The sequence below is a fragment of the Lolium rigidum genome, unplaced genomic scaffold (assembly GCF_022539505.1).
Source record: "Lolium rigidum isolate FL_2022 unplaced genomic scaffold, APGP_CSIRO_Lrig_0.1 contig_68712_1, whole genome shotgun sequence".
In the NCBI taxonomy this organism is placed as follows: Eukaryota; Viridiplantae; Streptophyta; class Magnoliopsida; order Poales; family Poaceae; genus Lolium; species Lolium rigidum.
The window spans coordinates 21,274-33,352 of record NW_025901373.1 but is presented as its reverse complement, the minus strand read 5'-3'; the positions used below and the strand labels follow the sequence as shown (position 1 = coordinate 33,352).

Sequence of the window (12,079 nt, the reverse complement as noted above, 5' to 3'; positions counted from 1 at the left end):
AAATAAGGAATTCAACGAAGTCATAGTTATTACATTTAAATTTTGAAAAGTCTACATGAAAATAAGATAGTATTCCTCTAGGCATGATCTTCATGGCCAGCCAATGTCCACTGATGCTCAATCAGATCCATCTGCAGTTGTTTGCAGACGTTCTCGTTAGTGACTTCTAAATTCATATGTAGATAGTCGGCCCAAGATAAAGCTCCAGGAAATGGCGCAACCAGCTCATCTTGGAATTCCCAGTGGTTCTCATTGCGGCCATCAGGACGCTCGTTCTCAACGATCATGTTGTGCATGATCACGCAGCATGTCATCACCTCATGCATGGTCTTCAACAACCATGTTCTTGCCGGGTGACGGACAATTGCCCACCGAGCTTGGAGCACACCAAATCCGCGCTCCACATCTGTCCTGCAAGCCTCTTGCATCTTGGCAAACCTCCTCGTCTTCTCGGAGTTTGGATTACGGACAGTCTTCACCAATGTGGCCCGGTCGGGGTAGATGCCATCAGCAAGATAATATGGCTTGTCATATGCATTTCCATTAATCTCATAGCTCACCCGGGGAGCTTTGCCTTGCATGAGCCGGTTGAAAACCGGTGATCGGTGCAACACATTGATGTCATTGTTGGAACCGGCCATGCCAAAGAATGAATGCCAAATCCATAAATCTTGAGATATGACAGCTTCAAGAATGGCAGTCCGTCCCTCCTCATGCCCGCTGTACTGACCCTGCCATCCAAATGGACAGTTTTTCCACTCCCAGTGCATGCAATCTATGCTGCCAATCATTCATGGGAACCCTCTAGACTTGTTGATACACATGAGCCGCCTTGTATCCTCAACACTTGGCTCCCTACAGTAATACTCTCCGAACACGGCAATCACGGCTCGGCAAAACCTGTACATGGCCTCAAGGCAGGTGCTCTCACCCATTCGAAGATACTCATCAAATATATCCGCAGCCATTCCATATGAGAGCATGCGAATAGCCGCGGAGCATTTTTGGTAGGAGGTGAAGCCTAGCGCACCTGTTGCATCTGGCCTGCATTGGAAGTAGGGGTCATAGTTTCTGACGTCCCGTAGAATGACCAAGAACAGGTCCCTTGACATCATGTACCGGCGCCGGAACACTTTTTCCGGGAACACCGGATTGGTGAGGTGGAAGTAGTCCTTGTGGAGGCGGGTCTGCCCCGCCACTCTGTTGCGCGGCAGGTTTTTAGAGCGCCCCTTCACAGATCCCCGGTGCTCCGGCCCCGGGTTTGAGTTGAACTCGTGGATCATGGAGGCCGCAGTAGTTGCCAATGTCTGCGTCGACTCATCGGACTCCTCGTCGGAAGAGGAGTCAACGACCTCCGCGCGGAATTTCTCCACCATATGCCACATGTCCATCTGCGTGGGTACAAGCTGTTGATCAATGGTGGCACACAAATAGCGCCGAAAAAGGGGAAGAAACCTACCGGCGCAATTGACCGAACAGGTCGTGGGCGACGCGGAAGGGCGGCGGAACCGGCAGCGTTTGGCCCCAAAACAGCCGGCAGGTACGCGCCGAAGCCAACCGCGAGTACGATCGTGCTCTCCCGCGCGGCAACAACGGAGCTGACGGCGAGTACTGCGGCGCTGCGGCGGGACGGTGACGGGTGGGGCTGGGTGGTGGCGTCGCACTAGGGCAGCAAAGAAGGGGAAAAAGAAGCAAATCGAAGCAATCGATTTCGCTGTCCCTGCCTAGCGGGACCGGGTAAAAAATGGACGACGCTCGGCGCGTCCACGCAGCGTCCGCGGAGACGCAAACCTGCCGCATATTTGAGCCAGGTTTGCGTCTCCGCGGACGGGCCGGTCATTTTACGTCGTCCCACTGAAACAGGGCCTAGACGTATTTTCGGTCACGACGGACGAAAATGATCGCTCAGCGTCCGTCTGAGTCGCGCCGCTGGAGATGCCCTAATGCGCGACAACGAAATCTGCACGGCCATTGCGGCGATCGCATCAGTCGGGCACGATGGGGTCGGGCTCACCGGCGTTTTGTCTCCCATACCGTACGTGCCAGGTACACAAGCACGTACTTCTTCTTCTCCAGTGGAGCACTCAACTCTGCCCATGCTGCATTGCTACGCAGCCGGGTCCCGCGTACATCCTCCTTCCTGGCTACCCACATTTGGACTCTAGGGTAAACTAAAATTACTAGAGCGCGCAATACTTGCAGGACAATGACAACACTTGTTGCCGATGATAAAAACAAGCCAGATGTCAATCACGCCTGTCTTACTAATTTCCTTGGGAAAAATCAACGATGAAATATTTGAGCACCGCCGCTGCTCCACCCTTTTCAACGCGCTTTGTAGAAGACGGTGCTACCTTGGGTCTTTCAAGCAAGTAGAATAAGATCTCGTCATCATGCTATAAGACATAAATTATTATATTTTTTCTTAGTTGGATACTTGGATAAAAGAGATTAGGTAAAAGAAGAAAAATATGGTCTTATGCAAAATCAGCTCTACCACGTGTTTTATATTTTGTGAGACTAAAACGTGAGCTTTATATTGTAAAAAAGTACTATAAATTATGGTCCACTATTGTACATTCTAGCTATAAATTAACTATAAATTATGTAACAAACTACTACTACAGCTGGCTAACGGCTAGACAACTGTCTTAAGCTCTACATTTCGACACCGCCACAGTCACAATTGTTGGACGTGCCGGGAGAAGGCGTGTGCTTGACTCTTCAACTCAACCTTTGTACGGTCAAAGTTCCATACTAGAGTACTTCACTTGAATGTTCAGCCCACAATTTGTACACTATCGTGGAAAATCATAACAAGCTAACCTGTCACAACGAATGAAAGCCCATTATATTCAGTGTGAGAGCTTCGTATGCTGCCTCGTACGCAAGGGTTTTTTTCCCTCGGTATCTATTTTTACCGAGATGAGTAGGAATTTCCGATTTCAGTTAAATACCTTAATTCGTGGTGTTTTACCGTCTGAATTTATTGAAACAGGTTTTGAAATTGAATAATGTAAACTACAAAGTTCGTAAGCCCCACCATACAAATATGGCATCATGTGTATTAGTATTCCAAACCAAGACCTTCCTGGAAGGCCGACAGAGGCATTGCCGCCCCCTACGCCTTAACCATGTGATATACTGTATGCTCCTTTATCGTATATTACATATGATCGAGTTGTATTTAACTCTATTCTGAAAGTCGAAACTCAAATTGGTTCGACTTTTTTTTTTACTGACAGTCACCTTTGTCGTAGTGTAACGAATTTTCTAGTTTATGCCGGTATACCGGAAATTTTGGCCAAGGATAAAAACCTTGTCGCGCGGCGCCTTCATGATGAGGAAAATATGAGTGCCATCAAAGGTATTTGATGGACTATGATATTTCCACACCGAAGTAGTAACGATCGCTTAGAGCATCTCCACTCCGTGATGCAAGATATCGCGATGGACGTCCAACGCCCATGTTGTGTTCATCTAGTTCTTCGACCGCTCCTTCGTCTTCCGTGGCTTCTTCAGTTCTTCTTCTTCTTCGAATCGGAACCATCAGCGGTAGGAAAATTATTTTGGAACTTCCTCGGTGTTGCATGTGCGGCAAGGAGGAGGCGTGGGGGTGTCGAGGCGAGAGGGGAAAATGGCGGAAGTGGTGGCGGCTGGGTGGGAAAATTGAGGAGAGAGACAGGAGAAATCATAATTTTTGGAGGGAAAAATCTTCCTCACACGCTAACAAGGCAGGCCCACCCACTTTTCGGAACCGAGTGGAGATGCTCTTAGATGATTAGAGCATCTCCAACAAATAATATAGATGTAAAATAACTACCATATACATCACCTTGGTCCAAAAAAAACAAGCTCTAGCAGATGGTGTAGATATAAAAAAGGGCCAATTTTTTTTACATCGCGATGTATATTTTGCTTCAGGTGAAAAATACATCACCTGGGAGAGGGTGATGTATCCACGCGATGCAAAAATAACCGCTAGTTTGGACTTTACCTAGCTGCCCCCTGCGTCCTCCTCCGACACCGCCGACCGAACCCTGGCCGATTTCGGCACGCCGCCACCGGGAATCAACCCACCATTGCTCGCCGACCACCCACTGGACCCCACCCCTCCTCGCAAGACTCGTCCCACAGCCAGGGATGGCCGGAAACACCCCCCGTCGCCGTGATTTTCGACCAACCGCCAGCCAATTCCAACACATTGTGGCTATCTACTCGCTGTATGCGGCGCTGCAGAACACCAGGGAGGTTCGATATGTCGCCTGCGAGCTCCCGCGAGGCCAAAGGGATGACCATGCGAGCTCAAGATGCTCCTCTGCCGCCGCAGCGGGTCCCATCCCACCTTCTTCCTCACCCCTGGCCAGAGCATTGCGGCAGCTTGGTCGAACAATGCGAGGGCGGCTCTGCTTTGGTTTCCACTCCCCTCTCCCAATCGTGGAGGATCGGTCGACATTGCCCTCACATTGTTTTCAATGTTGGAATACGTGTTAAAGTTTGAATATTGATAGAAATGTGTAAAGGTGGAGTTCTTATTTAAAATTTTGTAGCACAGGTGATGCAAAATACATCATTTCCTGGAGCACTTTCAGATAAAAGGTGATGTATTTTACATCATATGATTTTCTTATTAAACATCAACTGTTGGAGATGTTGTTAGATAGTTACAATATGATATAGGACGCGACTAGCGAGCACTCGGGTGCTGGTTAGTCCAAGCCAGCCCTCGCTTGAAAACGGAAAGTTCAATCCCGCCTCATTCTATTTAAGGAAAGCGCAATCCTGGAGTCCAATCCCGCCTGATTCTATTTAAGGAAAGCCACTATGACCGGAGTCCACTCCACGACCAAACACACTGTGCATGCGCGTCAAAGTCTGCGTACCCCAGGTCTGATCCCATCACATCTTTAGCAGAGCCTGAACTCCGTGGAACCGAAAACTGCGAGTTCGATCTCCCGAACTCGAGGAAATAACTCGATTTTGTCACGGCGCAGAACATAAATCGAACTCGTGAACCGAAAACGCGGAAATCGAACGTCGCGGGAAAATGAAACTCGCGATTCAACTCGATTTGATCCGATCAAGCTCAATTCGTCCATAATTTACAAGAATCTTAGCAAAATACAAGCTTCCTCGACCTACATTCGCTAATAACGGGCCTAATTTAGACTAGATTAGTCCCCGGATGGACAATACTTTCACCGGGGAGCTTAGGCGTCGGCGGTGGAGGGTTTTTGGTCACCGGATATTCCTAGGCGACGATGAGCGCCGCCACCTCGAAGGTCGCCGCCTCGGAGGTGCTTCCGCACGCTAGAGGTGGCCCGTCGGCGTCATCATCATCGTTGCCGCGTGGGGCAGCGCCGACAACGGGGGGCACCTCGGCTTCTCCTTTCGCAGCCGCCGCCTCCTCACGCACTTGACGGCGCGCCATAAGCTCCGGCCACTTCCGGCCCGCGCGCTTCCATGCGCTGTCGGAGCGCCACCGCCTCGCGCGTACCGCCTCCTCCCGTACACCCCGCGGACGCCGAGGTGCTTTTCCGCCGCTGATTCAGCCACCTCCCCTACCTACGTGCCTTATCCGCTCCATTGCGGATGGAGGGGTGGTGGCCGGAGCGGCGTCAGAGCGGTGGAATCGCTCGCCGGAGAGGAGGCAGCCGGCGGAAGCGGGAGTGAAAGCGACCGATGGGAGTAGGGTTTAGAAACCGAACTCCCCTCCACGGCCCATTTTAATAACAGGCGACCGCTCGATTTCTCGGGGGCCCGAACTCGTTATACGGGCCAGGCCGCAAGTTCGGGCTCCGTTCTGGCCCATCTCCGAACCGAACCCCTATTCTTGCCGGAATTTTTCGGTTTCGGCCACGAGTTCGGGCTCTGCTAGAGATGCTCTTACATGCCACTATACCAGTACCGTGCAAAGTACTGGCCCCAAAGCTAAAACAAACCTGTGTGCTGTCATCGCACTTGCAACCTCCATCAAAAAACGTAAAAAATAGGATGAACCCCAAAGATAACAAAGTGCTATCCCTTGATGAGTGCTACCTGGATCAGGATAAGACGTTTAATACTAGTTTCCTGATTATCTTTAAAGAGAACATAGAAGCAATTATTAGGTGAAAACAACAATAGGCAATTTAAATGCCACCTTAACAAAGGACATCCTCAAACTGGAGTTTGCTCCATATTGGCCGTACTTCCACATTCTGATTTTTTCTTCTTCGCTCCACTTGCCAGCATACTGCAAGAAAGCAAACTAAGAATCTTTAGTACTACTAGGAAAGTTTCTTTATGTGTAGAACTAATATTGCTTATCCATTGCCTCGTACATTTGTTGCGTTCAGAACCTGGGTTAGCATATAGCAATATTTAGTACAGATCTACTTTTATTTTGCACTAAAAGTTGTTTTCTTGCTTGTATGAAGTCATTGCCTACCACCACCCAAAAGTCAGGTTTGCTAACTTCGCTACAAAATTTGCATAAGTTGATCATTACTCTACCAACGCGAATATTTACAGATGATTATATTCAGGTGTGCAATCATGTAGGTGTACATCAAGGCGTGAGGTGCAACAGAAGTCGAGGGTCGAAGCATGCGGGTTGTGTTATTGGGAAAATATGAATGTGTAATAAACTTAGCTAATGTGTGAAGATATAAAACATTGTATAGAAAAAAAACTTAGCAAAAGAACATTCAGATCCTTGAGATTTTCAGTTTGCAGCAACTTAAACAACACCCAGTATGCAAGTTAGCAGCAAAATTAGACAATTCTCTGGCTGTGGAGGAAAATTTCCAGGTAGTACTACTAATACTTCACATGAATTTTAGATGTTCAAGCGCGCCTACTTTCGGAAAACAATCCCATTTTCTATCAAGAAATATCAACATTTCACTCAGCATGTAACAAAAATTTAAGAAGATGAGTTGGTGGCCATGAGTTGGTTCGCTTCAGCAATATCCATCGGCACGAAGACATGCATGATTTTGCCTATTAAATCTACATGTGCTTAATTAAATCAGTATGCAACTTAAGACATTGCTTGTACACCAAGGTTAAGTAATAAAATGCAACTTAGTTAGATGGAAACAATTAAGCATGTTGATAAAGCAACTTTATTAAATCATCATACAACTTAGCACATTGCTTGTACAATAAATTGATTAGGTGATGCAATACAACTTCGTTAGACGACGGAAACAAGTTAAGCATGTTGATAAAAGCAACTTAATTAAATCTACTATACAATTTAGGACATTGCATATACACCAACTTGGTTTGGTAATAAAACACATCTTAGTTAGATGACGGAAATACAACTACAATATGTTGATGAAGCAACTTTAATAAATCACTATGCGACTTAGAACATTGCTTATACAATTGGTTAGGTGATAAAATACAACTTAGTGAGAAGACGAAAACAACTAAGCATGTTGATAAATCAACTTTATTAAATCAGTATGCAACCCATGACATTGCTTGTACAACAAATTGATTACGTGATGAAATAAAACTTTGTTAGACGACGGCAACAACTTAAGCATGTCGATAAAAGCAACTTAATTAAATCTACTATGCAACTTACGACATTGCATATACACCAACTTGGTTAGGTAATAAAACACATCTTAGTTATATGAAGGAAACAACTAAAGCATGTTGATGAAGCAACTTTACTAAATCACTATGCAACTTAGAACATTTCTTGTACAACTGGTTAGGTGATAACAACTTAGTTAGATGATGGAAACAACTAAAACATATTGATAAAAGAAACTTAATTAAATCACTATGCAACTTCCGACATTGCTTGTACAACTTGGTTAGGTGATAAAATACAACTTAGTTAGATGATGGTAACAACTTAGGAATGTTGATAAAAGCAATTTAATTATGTGCGAAAAAACTTAACTGTAACCTGAAAAAGAACTTAATTAAACGTGGCAATCAACATCACCTTAAATTAAGGCCCCACCCCCAAAAAATCAGCATCTGAAACTAACCCCTAAAGACAAGCTATGAAACCAACTTACTTACCTATGGAAACAAAACAACTTAGTTGTATGTAAAAATGAATGCAAAATACACAATTATGTAGACAAATCAACTCGTATTAGCTGCAAAAACTACTTAATTGTATGCTGAAAAAAAACTTAACTATGATAACAGAAACAAAACTTTAATTAAGTCTCAGACCACAAAAAGTAAGTTTGTAACAGTAAAAACCCCAAAACTATGTAAATAAACTTAGTTACTAGTAATTTAGCCGTGGAGACAAAACAATTCAGTTCTATACCAAAATAAACTTTTAAAACACACTCGAAAAAGCCACTTTGTTATGCAGACAAAAACAACTTGTCTATGCTGCAAAACCAAATTGTCTATGTTCAAACCAATTTAACGATGGTGACATATAACATCTTAATTACCCCTCCCCACCCACCCACCCTCCCACACACACACACACGCACACAAAATGAGTGTGCAAAAAATATATACTAACAACTATGTAATCAGCTTAGCTAAAAATGGTTGAAACAATTCAGGTGGCACTAAAATTTAGTGATATGTAAAAATGAACTTAAATAAAATCTACAAAGCAACTTGATTACTTTGACAAGAACTAACTAGTGTATGCTGAAACCAACTTAACTATCATGATAAATTGGAGACAATTGGTCAAGTATATATACGCGTTGTATGGATACCCGGTGGCGGATCCTTTTCTTGCTCCATGCAAGTGGGAACAAACCTTACATACATGATTAATTAACTTGAGACGTAAATTATCTTGGCAGAATGTGGAACCAGCATGGATGTGTAGTTAGCTGCATTGCACACACATTCTGGAAAAAATATATCTACACATCGGCCGATTAATAATAAGATGCTAAAAATAATATATCAATGAACCTAGCAGCACCAGATACTAGAGGCCATTGCAGTGCTAAGAATAATAAGATGCTATAACTATAAGGTTTGTTTGCTCCAGATTAAGCTATAAATATCTGCAGTTCAACAGAAAAATCAAGCATTTGGTGCGGCTACTTTCATGAGTATGTCATAGTAAGCAAGTATAAAACATACTTCTCCTAAAAATTGGGGTATAAATAGATTACAACTGAGCAAACAGAAATAACAAGTTATTTAATGTACCGGTTAGCTCTGTCTCGCACTAGCACCCGATCTGGTCATTCTCCTCTGCATATGAATATCCGAACATTGAGTAAGTCAATTTGACTACTTATCCAATCTGAATATTCTGCAAATGAGAAATTCATCCGCATGCGCACACACTCTGAAGCTTGTCGCATATTGCCTTCCTCAACGCTATAGTCCCGGCATTAGACATGTACCTTGTAAAAGCCATCATTGATTGCGTTCAGCCCAGCCTGGACATGAAAAAGAAATCAAATTGCTGAATCCAACCAGCAACAATAACAACAACGAGCTGTAGAACCTATGCATTACTCTGAAATCTACTAGTACTAAGATTGAATCATACAAATCGAAAGATGAAGAAAACGAATCGGTGATTTTTCTTGACACTGGATACTGCTAAATTGACTACAATTTGATGGTTTTCAGCCATCATTCAGAACATGTCGCTAAGATCCAAATCACCCCGCGATTTAGGCACCAGGAACAGGAACGAAGAACAGTTCCTTGGTATTGCAGCCTGCTGCCTAAAGATGTGGTTTTTTTTTTTGCGGGTCTAAAGATGTGGTTGTTGACCAGTGATGTTCCGGTTCAACCGGCTCCCGTGCTACGCGTTGTTGCCTCCCGCAGAACAGCCACTACACGGACAACGCTGGTCAGAATACAACGGGGCATCGCCGGTGGAAGCGCGGGGACGCGGCCGCAGAAGCCCATGGGAGCGGCGGCCAAATCTTAGGGGCCGATGGAAGCCCAGGGGATTGGCTGCGGAAACTCATGGGAGCTACGCCCCCGGAACCCATCTCCATGCCCCACTACACGGCGCGGCGGGGCTCCCGCTTCATCTCGTGGCGGCTCCTCCCGAAGGATGCGACGCCCCAGACATCGCCTGAGTCCTCGTCCTCGGAGGGCAAAGGGTGACGGACGGAGGGTGCCCCGCGGGTGGGGGTGGTGGGACGATGGGGGTGCGAGGGAGGCGACCAGGTGAGTCGGCTAGAGGAGGTTGCGAACGCGGGCGGCGCAGCGGCATGGCGCTGGCCGCAGAGCAGGGTGGATCGGCGGTGGGGAAAGGGGAACGGGAGGAGAGAAAGTGAGTCGCTCAGGTGAAAACCTGTCGGAATCGATGCGGAGCGTGGGCGTGATCCAACCCGATCAGACGGCCAGGAATCGAGTGCTCAACCGTGCAAACCAGCCTTCGAGCACTTTTTAGCAATTGGGTATGATATATATGATATGATACTAACCTGGATTGTTTAATAAACACAACTAACTATGGCAGGCGGGCAGGAAGATATCATAGACATGCGTCAAAATTCTCCAAGATAAGCTAGCATAGTCGGAACAGAACCTTGAAAAGCCGAATTAGCTGCACTGTCTTCCATGCTTCTGTTTATATAAATTCAGCGGTCGTCCAGAGCCCGTGACCGTGATTCCGGACTGTACGGTACGGGGCCCGTGTGAAGCTGCTGACATTATCCGGAGTGCGGAGGTAGCAGCAGGTGCAGAGTGGTTTCTTTAAGCATTTTGCTAGGCGGTGCACTGGGATTCCGATGTGCAATATACTGCACTCGACGCTCTGTGAACTCTGATCCCGAATTTTCTCGCGCGCCCGTGATCCACCGAATAACTCGAACATTGTGCTTGAACTGTTGAGGGGATCTGGAGACCTTGCCAAAGCCTTACACAATCTAGGCACAAATTGTCCTATCAGAAAAAGAAAACCACGTCAACAAAAATATTTGTTTGCAGCTTTCATTACTTTTGAAGCTGTTTGTACTGATATTCATGATTATAGAAAGATTGGCTGAACTTTTTGAAAAAAAATCAAAACACGGCACACGTAGCCGAACGAATGATCAATGGAAGATCTACAAGATGTGGAAAAAACAATTAACAAACGATACCATGTTATGTATATAGTAGAGAAATAATAAATGGTAAATATAATAAGATGTCTCAAGCTATTAACAAATAAATCTAAAAACCAAGCAGATTTTCGATGTTTTTAATTTTTTTTGTTCTTACCACAATTAATCTTGAACTTTTCCGGCTGAATAAAAATAACAAGGATACCGAACATAGACTTGCAAACAGGAACAAAAATTTCCTAATTTCAATTTAAGTCACCCTGCCAAGCCTTAGTTCATACCCAAGTATAACTGAACGGCCTTGTCGCCGTTGTTCGGTGATGCTTATGTGAATCACCATTATCAAAGAACTTTGATAGAAATCCCAAAAATCGATTTAGGGAATCAATAAGTGAAAGACCATATGTACCTATAGCTTTATGATCTTTCAACACCATCACTGATACTGGTTACGAGATCTTGCAGTTAAATAAAAAGATATACTCCTAAAATTGTTTATTGTAAACGATGCCACTTCTATTAATGTGAAGGGGGGAAAATGCCTCTTATCTTCCCGGTCTCCTTCACGGCTTCACCACACACCTAGCCTATCATCTTCTGCATGTCGTACACTACTGCAAATATTCCACTCGACCGTGACAAGTTTTAATTTCTTCTCCTGTCTCAGTCGATACTGTACTGCCTCGAGTAGACTCTCGATGGAGGTTGAACGTAAATTTCAACGATACGCGTGAGATCATTTCGTTCCACGGCCTCTAGTAGGTCGACGTGCCTTTCACTTCACTCAGAATAAATCAGAAAAGATGTGTCTATATCTCTTTCCTGCTCTCAAGATCTGCACTTGATACTATCGTCTCCCGTCTCCTTTTCTGCCAAAAGCCGAGCTGTTCCATCCATCTTGTACATTGGGTTTTGTTGGTGCTGGTGATGACTGAGCCGCGAGGCGCGAAGATGATGCCAATAGTCTCTTTTGCTGAGAGAGATGGAGGACTCACGGACGAGGGACTTGCCGTGGTACGGAAACAAAGCGCACGAATATCTTTCTTAACATAAGGGCA

At 45.2% G+C, this 12,079-nt stretch overlaps 1 long non-coding RNA gene across 1 annotated transcript; it reads right to left on the bottom strand.

The window, feature by feature from the left end:
- Window positions 1–5,973: 5,973 nt before the first annotated feature.
- Window positions 5,974–9,989, bottom strand: LOC124682136. Its single transcript, XR_006996166.1, has 2 exons — window positions 9,154–9,989; window positions 5,974–6,235 (listed from the first exon to the last, which is right to left on the bottom strand). It is a non-coding gene; the product is annotated as an uncharacterized LOC124682136 (long non-coding RNA).
- Between the last annotated feature and the right edge of the window lie 2,090 nt (window positions 9,990–12,079).